General features: G+C 35.5%; 1 long non-coding RNA gene across 1 annotated transcript in view; it reads left to right on the top strand.

Moving 5' to 3' along the window:
* The first annotated feature begins 46 nt into the window (after positions 1-46).
* The window catches only part of LOC128248285 (uncharacterized), a 31,350-nt gene continuing 27,662 nt past the window's right edge, over positions 47-3,734 (top strand). The window contains exon 1 of the long non-coding RNA XR_008264521.1: positions 47-324. This is a non-coding gene — a long non-coding RNA (uncharacterized LOC128248285). The remainder of the gene's footprint in view (positions 325-3,734) is intronic.

Here is a 3,734-nt window from a genome sequence, read left to right on the forward strand (position 1 = left end):
TATATATATATTGTTGTACTTGGGGATGGTCATATTGCCAGTTTAACCAATATATATATATATATATATATATATATATATTGATTTGATTTGTTCGTCTTAAACCCATCGAGTGCCCCAGCATGGCCACCGAAAGGATCAAGGAAAAATTAAAGAATAAAAAAACAAATTTCCAGTGTCTCATTGAAAGAAGCGATCGTGGATGTAGCCTACATTTAAGAGATGCATTTTGGCAAATTGGTTCTGTCCAGCTTGTAAGGTTTCTTCTTAGTGACTCGTTTCTTGAACGTGGTTTCGCATCGGAATGTAATCAGCTGTTTGAGTGTAAGTATGTTATTATACGTTGTTGTTGTATGTTATTATACGTTGAGGAGTATGATGATGATGTGGTGGTAGTGGTGGTGATTGCTCTTTTTTGTTGATTTATGATGAATAGAAAAGATTAAACGACGTTCATTTTATCTGCGGTTAATATTCATTATTTCCTTGTTTAGCTGAATTGTTAGTACATTTTGAGTTCTGAGACAGAAATGAAGTATGAGACAGTGGGAACACAAGGAAATGAAAAGGGTGTCAGTTGGCGACATAGGGTGGGGGGCGACGACAGGAGTGACGAAGCGAAGAAAGGGTGAATGAAGAGGAATAAGGGAGAGATTAGAAAGACGCTCACAACGAAGTGTTAAACAGCAGCGTGGGATTAAGACATGCGATAAGCGTACATAAACATACACACACATGTAAAGGTACGCATAGAGATACAAACATGCAGGAAAGGAGGAAATTTGGTAGGGGAAGAAAGTTCGCTTAGTAGGGGTCAAGAGAGAAATATGTAGCTGGGAGAAGGGAGCGGGTACAGACAGACACACACACGCACATGGATATGTACGAAAGCTCGTGAATGTGAGAAAAGGGAAGGAAACTGGGTCATAGCTAGACAAGGGGGAGATGAAAGGGCTACAAGAAGGCAAAGCGTTCATTGACGCCTACTTGAGGAGCTGAGACTGACCTAAGATAAGTCGTTCCTTATGTTAAAGGGTTTAATAGGATCAAGGGTGCGCAGTAACTAAGAAAATCGAAAGGAGGTCGGTTGGGTGATTAGGTAAATTGTAATGTTAGGCCGAGTGTTCAAGAGTCATCGAGTATTTAAGGGTACAAGGAGATGCTGGCGAAAGCGATCATCTAGACCAGGTGTTCTCAACTAGGGTCCGTATGGCCCATGAGGGTTCGTATAAGATTTTTGCAAGTCCACGCAGGAAAATAGTAAATTTTTGATTCGATAAGTCAATAGTCTGTACTCCAATATATCGGAAGCGATATAGAGGAGCAATCCTTTGTATATAAGCACGTAGTTAGCTGGCTACACTCCATCGACAAGGTCTAAGGGCCGAAATGCATGTGGAGTTCTTGCTAGCCGCTGCTGGAACAATTTTCGTCACCTTCTGATATATATATTTTGTTTTTATACACAGCATGTCCATAGGAGGTATTATCTACAAGCGATATACGCATGGGTCATCTTGACTGTCTTGCTTATGTACAAAACTAACAGGTATCGTCTGATAAAAAAAAACAATCTAGCCCTTTGATTAAGCACTCAACGTTGATAATAAAAAATGGACAGATATAGTAATATGCGAAAACCTCTTCTGACAGCGGCGCCATTTTCGCTACAAGACAAAATTTCCAATAAGTACCATGGATATTCATCATTTCTTAAATAGACATTTAAAACCTATTTGGAAAAGATCCTGCTTTTTGTACAATAGTTGCTATTTTAAAATACTTGATTTTTTCACATATATATTTTTTAATGTTGGTATAAGAATGTTCCTAAATAAACGAGGAATGGTTACTTGGTAAACTGATACACTCAACTACAAATTTAATATCAAAAGTACTTTATGGTTTTGGAAAGATATCAAGCAAACTAGATACTGAAGTTATATAGAACGTTATATAAAACCACCCAAATCTATATTATTCCGGTAAAAATACGTATTTTGAAGTTTTTATCAGAATGATCCAGTGACCAATTGAACGTTGCTTTTTTTTTGTTTTTATCTTTTATCTTGTTTCAGTCATTGGACAGCGGCCATGCAAGAGCACCACCATGAAGGGTTTCAGTCGAACAAATTGACCCCAGAACTTATTTTTTTCAGTCTGTTACATAGTCTACCGGTTATCTTACATACCCACACACACACACACACACACACACACACACACACACACACACGCACACGAGAAATTAAGATAAAGACAGGTTTATAAATTAGTTTCTACGTACGTTTCACTATCATGGTTACTTGGAATCCTGCATCTGGGTTTTCCAAGTGCATATGGATGATTCATCAGAATGGATCATCAAGGAACATTTTATTGCATTAAGTTACTGTGAACTAATATCACACACATGCATACATACACACATACATAAATACATACATACATACATACATACATGCACGCATTTATACAACATATAAACATAAGTACATATACATGTATGAATAAGTGTGTTTTATTTTGTTTCGCCCTATTACCACTACTATTTGACAATCGCTGTTGTTTTGTTTACGTTTTTTGTAATTTGTGGTTCGACACAGGAAACTGACAGAACGTGTTTCAGATTTTGACAAAAATAAGTACTGGGGTGAATTTGTTCGACTACCTCTTCCAAGGTGGTGGCCCTTACATGGTTGCAGTCTAATGACAGAAATAAGTGAAAGATAAAATTTTGACCAATCTTCTCTGATCCAAGCGACTATAAATGCTTAATGAGGACCCAGTACCCAACAACCATGTTTTTCATTGCTTTATGATAATCCATAACATTAATCCTGTGATTTTAGACTCGAGAAAAAGTATTTAATCTCCATAAGCGATATTATCTCCGGAGGAATTTCGCAATTATTTTGGTTTTCTATCATGTATCTACATTAGATATAATACACAGATTGCAATTTTAATCTAATACTGCTTTTATTGCATATAACGAATTTTATTCAGCCGATCAGCTAATTGCAGCATCAGTGATTTCTTTTCTTTTCAGTCACTGTTTTATATCTGTGGCGAAGGTTTCTGTATTCTTTTCTTTTCTACTCAGAACGTTGTGGCGGGCGAAATACTGCTAAGCATTCCATCCAGCGCGCTCGCCGCCTTTACTCGTACTAGAAATGTTGTAAGTAAGCATTAAACCGTCAGTTAAAGGCGGCGAAAATATGGTTCCATTCTATTATTTAATTAGAAAAATAATAAAAGATGTAATTTGCTCCAAGATTATTTTAATTTGTTTCGAGATTATTTTAATTTCTTTCCAGACTATCTTAATTTGTTTCGATATAGTTTTAATTTGTTTCGAGATTATTTTAAGTTGCTTCGAGATTATTTTGATTTCTTTTAAGATTACTTTAATTTGCTTTTAAGATGACTTTCATTTGTTACAAGTTTCATTTGTTACGAGATTCTTTTGTTACGAGATTATTTTGATTTGCTGTGATATTATTTTAATTTGTTTCGAGGTAGATTTGATTAACTTAGAGATTAGATTATAATTAAAAGGAACTTCAAAAAAATGTATTCGCCTTTCATCTGCTTAGCACCTTGAAGCCGAAATTAGGCAAGGTAGTGTATTTTTGGAGGTTAAAAAGTCAAACTGTTATCAATATACGTACTTATGCACACACACAAAGCTGTCATATATATATATATATATATATATATATATATATATA

Source organism: Octopus bimaculoides, chromosome 7, assembly GCF_001194135.2.
Source record: "Octopus bimaculoides isolate UCB-OBI-ISO-001 chromosome 7, ASM119413v2, whole genome shotgun sequence".
NCBI classification, from domain to species: Eukaryota; Metazoa; Mollusca; class Cephalopoda; order Octopoda; family Octopodidae; genus Octopus; species Octopus bimaculoides.